Here is a 17160-nt window from a genome sequence, read left to right as displayed (position 1 = left end):
CAGTCTAGGAAAGCTCATCCTTGCTCTTTCTGTGAGCATGTCCTTCTGGTGGGAACATGTTATCAACATTTTGATGGCCTGGGGTAGGGTGAGGGTCAGAGAAGTCGCCCAACAACTCTAGGATTTTTTTTGTGTTTCTTTTGGTTTTACGTTGTCATCTTGTTGGTGGAGGAAAGTATGAAGGGGCGGAGACCTGGCTATACAGAGTTGGGACAAGTATGGGCAGAGCCATGGGGTTGGGCTTCCTGTCCTTCTGTCCTACTTACCCAGTGCTCTAGAGGGAATTTGCTGCAGCCTTCAATTAGCAAACCAATCTGCTGGCCAATTGGCCCTGGGCGCTTCCTGGGGCACTGAGTTAGGGTATCTCAGGGAGCTTACTTTCTTTCAGCAAACACAAGCTCTGTGGCCATTGTGTGGAGGACCGTGGGACACCGTGGCAGGGAGAGGAGATTTCTGGTAACTAGCAGCAAGGACTTTTCTCACAACCCGAGGTCTCAACCACGACAGTTTGAGCTTCCCGAGGCGCTGATGGTCGTGTGATGGTCAAGGAGCCAGGCGAGGTGTCCACCTGTCAGAAACAGCCCTGCGTGTTTCTGTGTCGAGTGGGGCTGGACTGATGATGCCTTTGGTCCCTTCCAAAGGGCCTGCAGTTTTGAACTATACTAATGATCCTGGGCAGTGTTCAATGAATGGCTCCAGCTATATAGCGATTGCGTTCATCAATTACTTATTGAATGTGTACTTTGTGCTGCTGTTCTGCTAGATGCTGTGGATGTTCAGAGGTGTGAGTGGGGTGTTTAAGATCTCTGCGGAGGCCACTGACACTCAGAGCAAATGGAGGCAGGAAGGGTGAGAGAGCCCGTCCCCATCACTTCTCAATCAAAGCCCAAAGGTCAGCATCCCCTTACACCATTGCTCTGTGATTTGCTTCTTCCTGAGTTTCTGGATTGAAATATTTCCAGGGCTTTGATCCGTATGAGAGGGGCAGAAAAAAGAAACTGTATTAATCCAAGGAGAAGTGCAGAGGGAGTGGGGTCATGTCTGCAAGGGTGAAAGCTGTGTGAGGATAGAGCCCACCCCGTCAGGATACAGTGGAGCCGAGACAGGAATGAGAACTGGGTTGAAAATGAGATAGAAATGAATGGGCTCCTGTAGGAGGAGGTAATGAGGTGAATCAGAAAAATCTGTCACTGAGATCCAAGAGGAGACCAGGAGGTTTAATCTCTCAGTCTTTTTAAAAGATGAGACACGTCAGTTAGAGAACCTGAACTTATGAAGACAGATCTGTTTTGTTGGATCATACCAAGAGCCTGGGGATGGAGTAGGGGGCGGGGGGCGGGGAGGCTTGCCATGACTGCCATGAAAGGTGGGGACATACCAGCACTTAAGCAAACTGGAATGAGCTCTGGGGGCCATCTTTTACCCCTACCCCAATTCAGCAGCCTCCTCAGGAAGAGTCCCAGCATCTGCAGGGCCCCTTAGGACCCGTAAGTTAGGGAGAGTGGCGGGTTGGGAGTGGAGGTGTTCACTGCAGGATAGTGAATGTCTGAGGGACAAGAAGGTCCTTCACAAGGATTCTGATTTGCTTATCTATTCAGGGGAGCAAACCCAAGAGTCACTGTAAAGTCCTTGGCGTCCGTGGGGTGGAAACCACTGCTTCGTTGGTTTATGTTTGTGTGTTTCCTGGAATAGGCTCCCTCTTCCACAGCCGTGGACACTCTCAGACTCTCAGGCCCAGAATGTCCTTCACAGAGCCATGTCTTGTATGTCTTGTAGCTCTGGAAGGACCTCGTGTGAATCGAAGGGGCTTGTGTGTGTGTGGGGGGGGAGGGGCACTCACATGCCTCTAACCAGGACTCCTACTAGCCTGCAGCTTCTGTTGGGACCTTGGTCCAGTTTGAAGCATACTCTTCAGGAATCACTGAAATGCAAATACTGCCTCTGCAGAGATGATGCAGCCATGGGTCACCGTCTGCTCTAAGAAGCAGACCCGCAGGCACAGAAAAGGGCCGCCCAGCACAGACCAGGAGCCTGGGGGGCTGGCATCTAGGACCAGGAACTTTTGCTGGGGGTAGGCACAGGTCAAGGGAGAAAAAAATCCAAACACGAGGGCTAGAGTTAGGAGCCATTTTTGCTGTCTTTACTCCAACCCTGTGAGCTTAGGACTCTGAGCTGACTCCAAGTCCTGGCTGCAGGCTCAAGGTGCTCAATGACATCTGAACCGTAGGGCCTGTGAACCCGTGACTGCGGCGTGACTCATCTCAGAACCTCTGTAAGATAGGAGGGTGCTGAATGGGGATTTCATTTTATTCTGAATTGAGAACAGGAAGGCTGGCTACTCCTGGGAGTTTTGCTCTTGTCTGCATTCAGATCACCGCGGGATTCTTTCCTTTGAAGAAGACGTGGAAGCCAGGGGTTCAATTTGACAAGGGCTCTGCAGGGGAATTGTGTGATGTGTTGTGGGCTGCGGGAAGCTCTTCTGCCCAGATCATGGATGTGATGGGCCTCTGTGAGGGATGCAGCCAGATACTGGTTGCTTTTCTGGTTTTATCTCTCGGTGATGGGGTTCAGCTACAAAGCTCTGATAGTTCATGCAAACCAAATGGGTGCCATAGTCACCTTGCCTGAACTCTGGGTCCTCACTGTCATGGGCCTGTGTGGCAGCCCTTGGAATTCTGCCTGCCAAGGGCAAGGACGCGGAGGGGAGGGGCTGAGTTGGAAGCTGAAAGACATAGGGTAGGGGATGGACTCTTTAGCTTCAAAGGAACTGACCTTGAGGCTGGTGCACTGGGCAGAGTGACCATGAGTGAGCCTCTGCCCACTGTGGCCCATCGAGTGTGAGAGCTGAGCTGTTGATATGTAACCCAGGTAACTCGTATCCAGTCGTTCTCAGATACTCAGGGCCACTGAGGCCCATCTGCATTGGCTGTTTGGTTTTATCTCCACTCTTGTCTGAGATGTTCAAGAGCTCGTTGGGCTTAGAGGACGAAGCAGGCTTGCCTTCACCTGCAGAATGAAATCCAAATGCTTCAGTGTTACGTACTCAAGTCTTTGTGGTTCGTTCACTGCCTGCCTTTCCTGCCTCATCTTTTGACACCATCCTGGTGACCCACTGGTCACACCAAATTCTTTGTGGTTTTCTAGAGTGTGACATACTCTCATTCCTCTGTCTTTGCCTAGGCTGTTCCCTGTCCTGGGGCACACCCTTCCCTTCCCTTTCCTCACTCCACAGATGCCTGGCTTTCAAAAGCGCTTGTGTCTTGCCTTTTCCGGAAAGCCTTTCCTTGTACCCGCCGCGTCCCAGGCTGGAGTAAGATGCCAGTGCTCTGCGCTCCGGAGAAGGTCTGTTCCCTGATCACAGCAGTTACCACGTCAGGTGGTGGGGCTCGGCTCCTGTGATTCCCCAAGAAAGCAGTTTCTTCTGGGGCTTCCTAGTGCTCAGCACAGTGCCCGATATGCAGGCAGCTCTTGTTGGTTTGTTTAGTTTGCTAATTGTCCTTGTCCCCCTCTGCTCCACTAGAATTTAAGCTCCGTAAGAGCAAGGAGCTTGCCTGCCTTGTTCACTGCTAAACCCCAGTGTCTAGCACATGGTGGGCCTGCAATGCATGTTCGTTGAATGAATGGATGGAAGTCAAGGGCAATAATTCACATTTTGTGCCTTAGTGACCGTTTGTCAGTTCCTCATCACATGTAGGATGGCGTGGTGGGGGGCGGGGCCGAGACCTCTGTCCAGAGCGCTGCCCTTAGGCCCCACCTCAAGTCTTTGCCAGCTGGGATCTGAGTCCAGCCTCCGGTGTCGTGCCTGGTTCTGTGCAGGAGTCCCAGCCTCGTGCCTGGGCAACTCAAATACAGAGGAGGCAATACCTGTGGGGCGACTCTTGCCCAAGGGGGAACCACAGTCTGTGGATCAGCGCTTTCCCCTTCCTGCCTGTTGGATGAGCCTGTTTTACATTTCCAGGTGTCCTCAGATGGTCCCTTGGGACTTTCAACCACTGGTCATTCTGTGTGACCGAATTGGCTCCCTCTGCTTTCCTGTTTCTACTTCCTTAGGTCACATTCTGAAATACACTCTTCACATGTCAGCCTTTGTCTCAGGCTCTAATTTTGGAGAAACTCAGGTGAAGGTGACCAGGCTCCACTTTTAGAGCCTAAAAGTAGAAGACCCTGGACTTCCTATTCCAAACCGGTTACCCTCTCTGCTCCTATTGCTTCAGCTGAAAAATGGGTCTCGTAAGGCCACGCAAGGCTGTAACGTTTGATGATCTGAAATGCGTGAGAGTGTCTGTTTTGGTTCCCATGTCTTTCAAGCACTCGCTAAAGGTGTCTTTCTTTCCCTCCTGCATGTTTTTGTAAAAAGGCAGGTCTGGGAAGTGTGCTTTGCCTCCGAGCCCATGAGGCCTGGTGAAGAAATGTCCCTGCCCATCATCTCTACTCTGGTGGGAAGGCCTGAGCAGAGGAGCAAAGGGTGACTAGGCCAGATGACTCAGGCGTTTGCTAACTAGAGCATTCTTCTTTGGAGCATTCTGTAAACATTGGTCAATGGAGTCTTGCGACAGCCTGACAGGTGGGAGGCGGGAAGAGGCGAGGACGTGGAGGTGGGGGAGGCTGGACATGCTGCTCATGCGGGCCAGAGCGGCGTCTCTGGATGAGCCTCTGGCACTAGTATGAGGCCACATGTACGGGGCCTCTTCACTGGGCTGGTGGGACGGTGACTTCGCAAGTGCTCTTTCTGTCCCCCACTCGCTTTCCTATTAACCCCACATCCTCTCCCAGATGGCATCCTTTTGCTGCAGAGAAGAATCCCAGAGTTTTTCATGTTTCCTCCCCCTCCCATCATGCTTCCCCTCCAAAATAGCTTAAGTCCCAAAGCAATGAAAACTAATTTTTGGCTCTAGTACAGGTGAAGGGAGAGGGATTTGGGGCAGGAGATCTGCCTGGCTTCCCCTCAGCTGTGTGCCTCCTGAGCCTACAGGTAAGGCAGGTTCTGGGCATATTAAGCCCAGCGGCCACTGGGAAGCTCTAAGAAGTGACTCAGGAGGGCTGGGTCAGCTTCCTTGGCATTAAATCATTATCTCTTTGAGCCGTGAAGCCTCTGCTTCCCACCCTCCCAGGCCGTCTTCCGCTCCCAGCAGCCATGCTCACTGTGATTTTCCAGAGCAACTATGGTTTTACAGAAGGACTGTCTTTCTCTTTCCTCTCAGCCTCCGGACCCCAAGGGACCAGCAGAGGGGAGGTTGGGGCCAGGGCGAATGTCTGAACACCACCCCTTCCCTAGAGGCAGCCCCTTCTCCCAAAGCCACGCCCCTCCACTTCCCAAGGGACTAGATTCCTGTCTCCCCCGGAAATCTGGCAGACATCTGGCCCTGTCTGAGCCTTCTGAAGGAGCCCAGGGGATGGAGGGGGTGGGGTGGGGAGTGGGACAGTTGCCAGCAGAAGACAGCAGTGGCTGGGGCCGCACAGTCCCGCCTCCTCCCTGTCCCCGCCTAGCGCCTCTCTTCAGCAGTCCGTCAAAGCCCCGCTCCCACTGGGCTAGCAGGCTCCCTGCTCTCTGAGCGCCTTACGGCGGCCTCCCTGAGGTCTCTGTGCCTTGCAGTCAGATGAGCTTAGAGACTTGTGGCTCAGCTCACTGCTCCACCCCACACCCCTGCTGAGGCACCAGCCCTGCAAAGCTCAGAGAACTTTCTCTAGAGGGAAGCTGCTCAGAGTGGAGGGGAGAAGGAGAGCAGAAACAGTGGGAGAATCATCAACTAAGTTGCCAGGGCCTTTCTTTCATCGCTGGGCTCTCAATTCCCAAATTGCAATACTCATCCAGGGATGAGCATCTAAATAGTCACACATGCGCACACCCCTGGAACATGCCACATTTCAGTGCAGGCGGCTGGCCCTCAAACTCCCCTGAGCCCCAACCCTCCTCTCCACACTCTGATCATCCCCAGACTCCAGCCCCGTGTAGTCAACCGCAGATTGCATGAGTCATGTCCTTTATCACAGCAGTTCTCAAAGTGTGGTTCTTGGACCAGCTGCATCAGCATCATTTGGGAATTTGAAATGCAGATTCACAGGCTCGCCCAGACCTACTAAATCAGAAACTTTGGGGCTCAGTAATCTGTGCTTGTCGAGCCCCCCTCCAAGTGATTCTGATGTTCTCTGAAGTTTGAGAACCATTGCCTATCACAATGTCTGCAAGACTCTGCACAGAGAAACCCTTGTCCAGAGCAGGGAGGCTCATGCAGGAGCTCTGACTATTCTAGGGAGCGAGGCTTCCTGGTGAACACCCTGCAGCTTGCAAAAGGTACTGGAGGCCCCCAACCCACGGGCACCACCACCAGAGGCATCCAGGAACCAGAGCGGGCACTTCTCACTGACTGTTCTCCCATGAGGAGTGGGACTCAACAGAGGAGCAGACATGCTCTTTCCCCAAGGGCATGGAGACCCTGGGAGAGAGGGAACGTGAACTGAGAAAGGGAAAGATGGCTTCTCCTCCGGAAGAGGATCAGAGAACCAGTGACTTGTGTGAGGAAGCCCGTTAGCTCCGGTGTCAAATGCCATGGTGCTTCTGGCTGTGTGTCCAGTCTTCTTCCCGCAGGGGACACCAGCAGTGACAGTACCGTTTGGTTAGCTGAGTACTTCTGGGTGACGATGCCTCATTTACGGAGGCATGGAGTGCAGCAGAAGGAGCACTGGATGAAGAGTCAGCAGACAGAAACTCTTCTGCCCGCTTCTGACACATTTCTGTTGTGACTTAGGTCAACTCCTTCTGGTGTCGGTTTCCCAATCTGTGTGCCACGAGAGTAATATCAACTCCATTCACTTGAAATCAGTGCTTGGAGGATAGGACAAGAGCCTCGTAAAAAATTTTTTGAGAAAGTTTAAAGGATTTGGTATCTAACCCCACAATACTGGATTAAAAAAAACAACTACTCTGTTTTTGTGATCTGAACCGGAAGTGCAAGCAGAACCAAGGGCAGGTTGGTGGTTTGTCAGAAAGAACAGCTGAGTCGAGTCAGGAAGCTTGGCCTCCAGGTTCAGATTGGCTAGTAACCAGCAGCGTGGTCGTGGGGCAGCCACTTTTTCTGACCAGGCCTCAATTTCCTCATCTTTAAAATGGGGACATTATATTAGGTTTATCTAATGTCATGCCAAAATTTAACAGTCTAAGGGTCCCTGACTTTGGTTAGTGGGCACTACGAGCGCATGGCCTTGATTCCCAGGTAGGCTCCACGGTTGGTCTGGCCTCTGCCACGTGGAGGGAGAGAAACCAAAGAAAAGAGATGGGGCACATCAGGGTGTCGTTGCTTGACCCAGGATTTGGAATCCAGGGCATGGAGGACGTGGACAGAAGGCAGGGCTGGAAGGCTTTCTGGGAGAGGAGCGTGTCATTCTCGGAGAGACAATTTGCTGAAAGTCTGAGTGTTTTTAATCACCCATGAAGCTTATGTCGGTAGCTCAGAGAGAAAGAAGTTCCCAAAAGAGAAGCAAGTAGGCTGCTTTTGTAAATTTCTTCTATCCTCTCTCCTGTTGGCTTCACGACAGTGGGTAGAATGTCATGTTGTAAAGCTAAAGGCGTAGCGATCAGAGGGGCTGGGACTCAGGGTCGTGGAGGGTGGGGTTTAACATCTCAATCCCACATGTATTCTTCATCCTTAGCCTGGCCTTGAGCGGGCCACTCAGAAGGCACAGAGCAGGTCACTGGCTTCAGGAAGGAAAAAGAGCCCAGCATCCCCTCAACAGGACCAGCCCCCCCGCCCCCCGCACCATGCCCCGAACATCATCTCTGCTTCTCTTGGCCCCGCACACTCTGTGCCTCCACCCCTGGTCAGGGTGTGTGTCCCAATCCTCACTCCCATCCTTCCTCCACCTCTTAGGGAGCCACTCCCAGCTTTGAGGAACAGCTTAAGTGGCAGAACCAGTGTCACAGCACCCTGGGACACTCTGAGGCTATAGCTTCTACTCCTGGGAACAGCCTGAGGCTATTTCTACTACCTTAGTCAGCATAGGACAAGAAGGGAAAGGCCTGGGAAAGGCCAGTGGTGTGAGCTTCTGTGGCAATCGCTCCTCCATAAACACGATAATAGCAGGTCTGGATTATGGTTGTCACCCCTGATAATTATCAGCTATAGCACACTCCCCCCCTAGGTGGGCCGCACGGAGCCAGCTCATCACAGCACGGGGCGCTGTGGAGTAAGCTCTGGATTTCCCAGATCTCTTCCCACGGTTGCTAGGCAACTGGGAGTTTGTGCTGGAAGTGGGGTTCTCATTTTGGAAAATCTCCCTAGGTCTCCCAAATCTCTGAAACCTAAATTGATTGTTCTGTAAAGAGAGACCTTAGATGACTGACAGCTCACCTGGGAGGGTCAGAGGCCAGTGCAAATGTAAAGATAAGCTGGGCTGGTCACCAAAGAAGGGGCCAGGGCAGCCCAGGGGGCCGAGGGGAAGGGGAAGCGGGTCTGGGAGGAACCCTTTTGCTGAAACACTGTAACTGCTGTTTATTTAGGGCACGTGGCTGAGTTAGCATGTGTTATGGCCATAGCTGGTTGGGTGAGAAGCAGCTTGGGGTGTCTGCCTTGTCTTGGCCAGAGAGGTTGCAGAGGTGACCCGGCAGAAGAGAAGACACGGAGGGGAGGCAGGTGGGTGATTGTGAGTCGGCTTCTTTTTAGTGGCAAGCGCTGTGGGGGTGTTAGGGAGCAGGACTTAGTGTTCCACTCCAGTGCTCCACAGGTCAGTGTTTGAGACCATGGAGGAGGACGAAGCTTTGGAGCTGCCTCTGTTTCTTGTCAAAAGCGATGTCCTTTGGGGAGCTGCTGAACTGAACTTTATCTATTAAAGAACCTAATGCATTGTCTCGGGAATGACTTGGGAATCTACTCCCAAGACCCTAAGTGTCACGGGCTGGAGCAGGTGCAGAGTCGGGAAGGAGACGGAGGAGGAAGCAGGGACTGTTGGCTCTGGACTCTGTTAACCTTGACCCGGCGTGACTGACATTTTTCTGTTGAGTTTGAGTCTGATTCTGCTTCCCTGGTAGAATACCCTGGCTCAGAAGCATAAACCAAACACAATTAAAATTCAATAAACCTTCCTCGACTGTGTACTTGACCATGTACTTTGAGTGGTGCTAGGTGCCTGTAGGAAATGGGGACCCGAGGGACTCAGTTCCTGCCCTCAAAGAGCTCACAGCCTGGCCAGGGAGGTGTCACATGCACTAGGCAACCAGAGGTCATTCTGCTTGCTGGGAAGGAACCTCCCACAGCCCAGAGGTTGAGGCTTTGCCCTAAGATGTAGGTAACACAAACCTGTTTATCTTCCCAGAGCAAGACTTGCCTCAGGGCCTGCATGTCAGAAACAGGCTCTCAGTTGCCTGAGTCAGGCTGGGGAGCACCTCCTAGTCTCTGGAATCCCTTTGGGCAGGGAGGCTGTGGGGGAGCAAGAAGAGGCAAGGCACATCCCTGGTGTGGGAGCTGAGGAGGTGGACGCAGCTGTGGCCACAGTGCTCTCCACCTAGCCAGAATTGCCCTGAGGGCACTGTGATGAAAAGGACAAGCTGCCCACACACTCATGGTCATGGTATTCAAACAACAGCACATCGAAGATCAAGATCACCTTTAGGTTCAACAAATATTCACAGAGTTCCCACCATGTGCCAGCTCTGGGGCTTGGTGCTTTCCCACAGCGGTCTGATTGAGTCTCCATTCTCTCAACAATTCTGTGAAGCAAGCATCGGCCTCATGTTACAGATGAGAAAACAGAACCTTGGAGGCCTACGAGTACACGGCTACTACTCACAGGCTCAGGGCTGACCTTTGTGCTGCTTGCAGTTTCTGTTGGGCACCACGTAGCTGTTCTTCACTCATTTTATCTGTAACCAAGCTCACTAGTATTGGCTCCTTCTCAGTTCCCTAAGTAAGTGGCCATTGGTCTAGCTGCCTGAAATGAGGAAGTTAGACGCCTGCCTTTCTCTCATCCCTACGTTCTATATTTGTTTTTCTTACCCCTCAAACATTTATTGAATCCATTTCCTCTTTCCATTCTGGGCCACTGTGCTAATCCAGGCTCTAATTATTTATCAGCCTGGTCATCACCGTGGCCTCTGCCTAGAGCCCTCCCCACCTTCCTCCTCCCAGCATTCTACTGGAGAGTGCCTCTCCGTGGCCTTCAGGATAAACGAAAACCCATTATTGTAAATAAAAGGCCCTTCTGGACTAGACCTCGGTCATTTGTAGTGCCATGTTGCCTCTTAGGTCTTCACACACATTCTTGTCCCCCAGGCCCTGGTCGTGTTCCCCCCGTGTACCCCACCATCCCCCTCCACGGGTTTCCTCAGGGTGCCTTCGCCTTGGCCAGCTCCACCCACTGCCCCAACTCCTGTGCGTCATCCACCCGAACCCAGGCTTCCCCCTCGGTCCCTTTGTGTTCGCATTTCCAGATGCCCTGGGCGAAGTCTGATTCTGCTTCCCGCTGTCCCCAGGGTAGAGCTTGGATCTCTGCTGACCAGTGCGTGGAATTCTCTGGTGCTCGACAACTCTAGTGATTAACTGACAAATGAACAAAAATAGAGTTTTAAGTGCGGAGATACTGCAACGGACCAGCTACAGAAGGAAGTTTTATGAAGTTCCATGGCCGTATCGTATAGCTCGTTATTGAAGGAACAGTTAGCATTTGTTGAACTCTACTGTGGACTGCGCCAGGCCTTCGCATACACCGTGCCATCTCATCAGTAACTCTGGGATTGTGGCACAGAGATGGTCGCTCAATGGCACAACCACAGTCGCTCAGCAGTTACCTGCCACACCTGGGGTTCAAACCCAGGCAAATTCTCTGCCCTTTCCACTGCCTCCTGTGGCCTCTCCCACTTGGAGGCTGCGTTTCCGGTCTAGGGATTATCGTTTGGCCGTTTGCGGGCCTGTCGGGGCTGTACCAAGAGAGGAGATAAGGGGTAGGGGACCAGGGACAAGAGGATCAATTATACCCAGAGTGGCACAACTCAGCTTCCTCATTTTTCTGGTGCATTTACATCACACCTCACTATGTCTCTCCTGAAGCTCAATCCCTACAGGATAGTCACAGGCGGGCTAAAGGCTGAGATCCCTTTGACTCACTATGCCAGCATCAGGCACATAGGGCTCATGCCTGGTGGCCCACGGAGAGCACGGAGAGGAGCAGAAACAGCGGGCCCTGGGGGAAAGGCCCTCCCCATCCACCTCCGTTTCTGCTCCAGCAGCGTGGCCGGTGCCAGCTGGCACTCAGGATTGCTGTGTGAATGAAGGAATGCTGGAGCGAGTCTCAGAACACCACGTCTATCAGACAGGCAGCGAAGGGCGTGCTTTCCTTCTTTCTTGGGTGTCTGTCCCTAAGATTAAGGGCATCTCTACATAAACCATCCCAAGCGCTCCCTCCGCTCTGCCCTTCTCTGCGTCTCTCTTCCTCACCTCTCTTTTCTAGGCTCGTGACCCCACTTGGGCGATTCGCATATTACTTTACTTTTGCTGTGCTTCAGGCTCAGCATTCGTTCACCAGACATTGATTGGGTTCCTTCCCTGAGCTCAGCATTGTGAGGCTCTGCAGGAGGAAAAGGGTGATGGTGTGTGCCTGGACCTCCTGGAGCGTATGCCCGGGCGGGGAGCCAGACAGGTCAACGGGCATTTACAAGGAGTTTGATTGGAGGTGAGAGCCATGAGGGGCATCCAAGGAGAGCTGGGTGAATGGGGTTCACGGAGGGCTTCTTGGAGGAGGTGACGTCTAAACTGAGCCGGGAGCACTTGTGTGACTGAGCACGAAAGCCTCCTTCAATTTTGTGCCCTAAGCAGCTACTTGGCTTCACTTTCGTCCCAGCCCTGGCCCTGAGGATGGGCAGGAACTGGTGGGAAGAGGGGATAGTGATGGTGAATAGCTGGGAACCAGCTCCCAGGTAAGGGGAGCATGCAGCCTGGGCAGGCCCCACAGGTCCTTCATTCCCACCTCTCTGGACAAGGCCAGGTGTGTGGGGGCAGCTGCTGGTGCTTGTACCTCATCAGTCACGCCCAAGAGCCAGATCGCTGTCCCACTCCCTAGGTTACTAATACTCTTGTTAGGGAGAGGAGCTAGTTCGGGGTGACATGGAATTGAGTGTCGTGGGTTCTGATATCTACCATGATGCTTCTCAACCTTACCACCAGAGCAGTGAACTTGCCAACACTTACCTGTGCGCTTCATACACAATTTTACAGATGGGGAAACTGAGGCATGGAGTGGTGGAGTAACACGTTCAAGGTCATAGAGGCAGAATCTGGACTCAAACTCAGGCAGTCTGGTGCCAGAGCCCTGTACCTACCCCCTTACACTACCCTTCCTGGTGATACCTCTGATCAGCCAAAGAGAGGAGACGCCCCTTGGGCTGTTTATAAAGACTACACAATAGGTGTGAAATTTCTGAAGGACTACCATTTATCTTAAAAACTCACATACACGTTGCACCTATTACAAAATAGAATTCCTATATGTTTAATCAAAACAATGCCTCCCACCATATAATCAAGTAAAATCGATGCTCCAGAGAGATGTGCCCCATTTATCTCAAGGCACCGAGTGTCCCCAGGATGGTGGTGGCAGGAGAGGAACAGCCAAGCACAGGTCTGAGAGCAGGAAGAGCTCGGCCAGCTGGTGGAGCCGGACGAGGAGGGGCTGGAGCGTTTCAGGGGTGCCGCGTTGCTTTCCTCCCTGCACCTCGCGCCCTGGCTGCTGTCTTTGCTGGCACCCCGCCGACGTCACAGTGCACGCGAGGACTTTCCCACGTGACCTTCCCTGGGCCGCTCATCTGGAAACCAGCCACTCCCACTTTGATGTCGCCTTGTTTTCGACTGCTCTTCCTCCTCAGCCCCCTCCTTCCTCCTCCTCCTCCTCCCTGAAGGTCATGTGAGCCCACGCACAGCAGGGCAAGTTCTGGGAGTCTCTCCCATCTTAACTGTCAACATTTAGTTCTCTCCATTCTCCTAGTTCCTCTATTTGCTCGAAGTTTTCATGTTGGCTCATGTTGAGCCACTGCAGAAACCCCCTTGAGTGACCATAAAAAGATCACAGCAACCAGCACAAACCCAACATTTCTAGTCTCCTTTCTTTACTTCCCAATTTCTCAATAGTTCTCCCTCCTCGATGGAACACTTGACTGTCTCCTCGATGTCCCAGGCCTGCTGTGCTTTCTTGCCTGGCCCACTGGGAAGCTCTGCTTGGCCATTTCATACTGCAGGGGAATCCACCCCAGCTTCCCTCTCCCCTGGTGGCCTGCCAGCCAGGTCTCCTTAGCATTCACTCATTCATCCATTCATTCATTCACCCAATGGGTAATTATTGAGCATTGCTGATCAGGTGCTGTTTCAGGCCACAGGGATGCAGTGGGGAACATGGCCGAGCTCCTGAGAGGCTTGCATTGTGGGGAGGGATTGGGCAGTAGAGACAGACAAAAATAAAGAACCAAAATGAGAACGAAAAAAACCCTGAGAAGTAAATAAATAATATATTTGCACGTGGTTGTAAGTACTATGAAGGAAATAAAATAGGATAATACACAGAATGACAAGAGAAGAGGACAGACATTCGGTGTGAAGCCCCCAGGCCAGGAAAAAGCTCTGAGGAGTGGGAAGAAGGCAGTGTGGCCACATGTAGTGGCTGCCGGGGATGCGAGGGAGAGAAAGGCAAGGGACCGTGTCACCTAGGGCCTGAGGCTCCATGGCAAGGTGTTAGATTTTACGTGATACATAGCTGGAGCACAAGCGGATCACTTCTTGAAAAGGACGGCCTTGTCTGCTGTGGAAAATGGACTTCAGGGACCAAGAAGGGATCAAGGAGACTGACTGGGGGCTGGCATAGCGACTCGGGTGAGCAGAGAGGGAGAGAAACAGATTCAAGATAGATCGCAGAGAGGTAGCCGCCGTGGAGTAGAAAATACTCTAATCTGGGACCGAAAGTCCTGGAAGTGAACCCTGAGTCCCCCCACCCACCCGCTGTGGCAGTCGGGAGGGGGTGTGGGGGGGTGGGGGAGACTGGCCCCCCTTCTCAGTTCGCTCCTCTAGAAAATGAGGATAAGGGCGCTGCCTCCCTCCCGTTTCTCAGGTGGGGAGGTGGGGCCCTGACGCTGCAGGGCCCCCTGCCAAGCGGGGCCTTCCATGCTGCTCGTGGTGAGTGCTGGGTTGAGCATACCCCAGGGTGGTGGTCCCATATTCCGGGGGTTTCCTAGAACCCACTTCTCCTCAGCTAAAGGGTGAAAGGGACAGATTCTCCCCTAGGCTGCTGGGAGTAGAGAATTTAAAGCTAACTCGGTGAAGGGTGTGTTTGGGAATCATCATGGCCTTTCGAAGTGGGGAAGTGTGTTTGGGGCAGAGGCTAGAAAGTGCCCAGGGCTGCTGGCAGTGGCCTGAGGGGCTGATGGTGGCTGGACAAGGCAAGTGGGCTTGGGCCTTGGGGGCGAGCCTGACGCTGTTCAGAGGGGCGGCTGGTAAAGGTGACTCTGGACACGTCTGCTTTGCTGGATGAGGAAAGGGAAGCTGGGGAATGCTTTGATGGATGCACAGGTTTCAGAAACCCTCAGCAAGGCTGGGCTCTGACCTTTCGTGGGTGGAGTAGGTCAGTTTCGAGCCCTTTCCATGAAGCGCCGAGTAGAGGTCCCAGCCTGGAAATCACCTGTCCAGGCTGGCTTGTCGTAGGTCTGTCCTGCAGCCCTGTGGGAGTCAGCTGGCCCTGGGGCCGCGTGTGAGGACTTTCATGAAGGCACGAATCAAAGGTCAGTGTCACACGAGCAGTATTCATTGGCTCCACCCCTCTCCCTCCAGCTCTCTGAAGTCTGGACTCTGGAACCTCAAAGGGAAGTGAAGGTGAGCTCACACCAGCTGTGCACCTACGATGTGCCTGGTGATGTGCGAGCACCATCCATACTCATGACATGTCGCTGAAGTAAAGATTACCTCTGTATTTTTTTATACTAGGAAACTGAGGCTCTGAGGGATAAAAGTTTCTTTTCCTAAAGTCACATGATCAGCAATGGGAAGCCAAGCGGCCCACTTCACAGTTCCAGCTGTCTGGGGTAGGCTGGGCGTACACCAGAACCTCCAGAGTAGGGGTCTTGGGGTCTTGGTTGTTAAAATAGTCCCTCGGGCACTTGCAAGGCCAGCCAGGATTGGAGGCTTCCACCCTACACCGTGCAGCTTTCCTGAAGGCCTTGGTGGGGCATTTGGAGCAAAGAGAGAGAATACGTACCCACCTTTGCAACATCACCTTAGCAAGACTTACAGAATCCTAACTGGCAAAGAAGCTTTGATCTGTGTTAACTGGCTTTCTGGCTATGGTGGTTGCAGTGAGTCATTGAGCTTCTCTGAGCCTCAGGTTCCTTGTCTGTAAAATGGACATTCAGACACTTACCCTGCAGGAGTAGTGAAGGGTGGGGGGTATTACAGTAATGAGTTCGCATAACACTTGGCACCACTGAGTAAATGGTAGCGATGAACACTGTACGCTATATCATCAAACTTTCTTTTTGTGGGGGGAGTTGGAGGACAGTTAGTTCCTGTGTGGCCCTGTCACCCATTGCCGGGGCCCCTCCTTGGCACAGCTTGTCCCATAGAAAGAGCAGACTGCCAGCCACTTCTCCTCCCTCCTGGGAAAGCCTAGTGTCCCCATAGGCCATCAGGCCTCAGCTCCTTGTGCCTGAGGCTCAAATATGTAGTGACACTCTGTTTTTCAGCTAGTGAGCATGCCTTCCTCCCCCGGCTGGCCAGGGGCAGGCTGAGCAGGGGGAGCTGGCAGGGGGAGCTGGCCCCATGCCTTGCTCCTCTGCCAGCTGGGCGGCTGGGCTGGGCAGCAGCTTGGACTAGCTCGAAGGCCCAGCAGGGGCCTCTGTGGGGCTGCAGCCTCCCTGAGCCCCTCAGCTAGCACCAGGCCATCTGGTGCCTCTGTCCCCTTTTGTATGCCTGGGGGAGAAGGGGGTGGGGACAGATTTCTCTGGCTAGCTTTATTTCTAACTGAGGAGAAGGAGGAGCTTGCGACAGAGTGGCACAGGGCCTGGGGATGAGGCGGAGGGCACTCTAGGCTCAGGACTCAGGGGACGAGGGGACAGAGCAAGACTGAGCCATGAAACGGGCCAGGGGAGGAGGGACAGGTGCTCTAGGTCACTCGGTGGGAAAGATAAAGGGAAAGAGCAAGAAAGAGAAAACTGCTGAGAGGAAAATCGAGTAGTGTGGAAGAAGGAATAAAATATGAAAAAAAAAAAAAAGAATAAAGTCCAAGCGTAGGAAAAGCCACACGGAATATCTTCAAGCCCAGGGTGAGAAGCTGTTGCTGTATTTCTGTTCTAGGAAGAGGAAGTGAGAGCCAGTGTGGGCTGCAGGCTAAGGGCGGGGCGGCTGAGAGAGCAGGCTGGGCTCCAGCCCTGCTCCCCAGCAGCTGTGAAGGTTGGGTCCCAGGCAGAGCTGCCACCAACCTCAGACTTCCGGAAAGGAATGTAATGGTTGGTCTCTAGGGGTGGGGAGAAAATTTGTGTTGACAAACATGCCCTTTGATGTGGTTCCCTTGGGGAGTAAAAGTGTACTTTCCTGAGGCCACTAGAAAAGCGACTTTACAGAATTTCTTATGTGGGAATTGACAGTGGCTTTGAGAGAGCTGTCCCCTGTCAGGTGGTGGAATACCCCTCCTCCTCCATGCAGGCCCCCAGGCAGCACGTCATGAAGAAAGCAGACACAAATAACGACAAGCGTGCTGCTCCGTGTTTCTCTGGTCTTCCTGTGGGCTCATGTTGTGCATTTGGTGAAGTCACGACGGATACAGAGAATGGTCTGTTTGCTCTGCTGGGAATAAAACAGACTGGCCTTGAGTTGACCTTGCTCCCCCTGGCCCTTCTGCTGTCAGACTCATTCTCGGAGCCGCTCGGGGTGAAGCTGCCTGCCTTCCTCCTGGGGTTCTTCCAGGCTGAGCTACCCCACGCCCCGACCCCAGTCATTGCCTCTCTTGGTCTCCCAGAAATCTGCCCTGTCATCTGCGTGAGGTCTTATCAGAGTCTGTCTTCGGTCCCATCTGCAAGGTGGGACTAATCACTGTTCCATTCCCTTCCTTGAAGCAGGCAACCTGCACTAAGCTAGTTCATAGCTGAGACACTGGCAGACACGCCGCTAAGTGTGGTTGATTTAGTGCAAATAGGTCCACTTA

Source organism: Pteropus medius, unplaced genomic scaffold, assembly GCF_902729225.1.
Source record: "Pteropus medius unplaced genomic scaffold, Ma_sr-lr_union100, whole genome shotgun sequence".
NCBI classification, from domain to species: Eukaryota; Metazoa; Chordata; class Mammalia; order Chiroptera; family Pteropodidae; genus Pteropus; species Pteropus medius.
Note: the sequence above shows the minus strand (reverse complement) of the source record.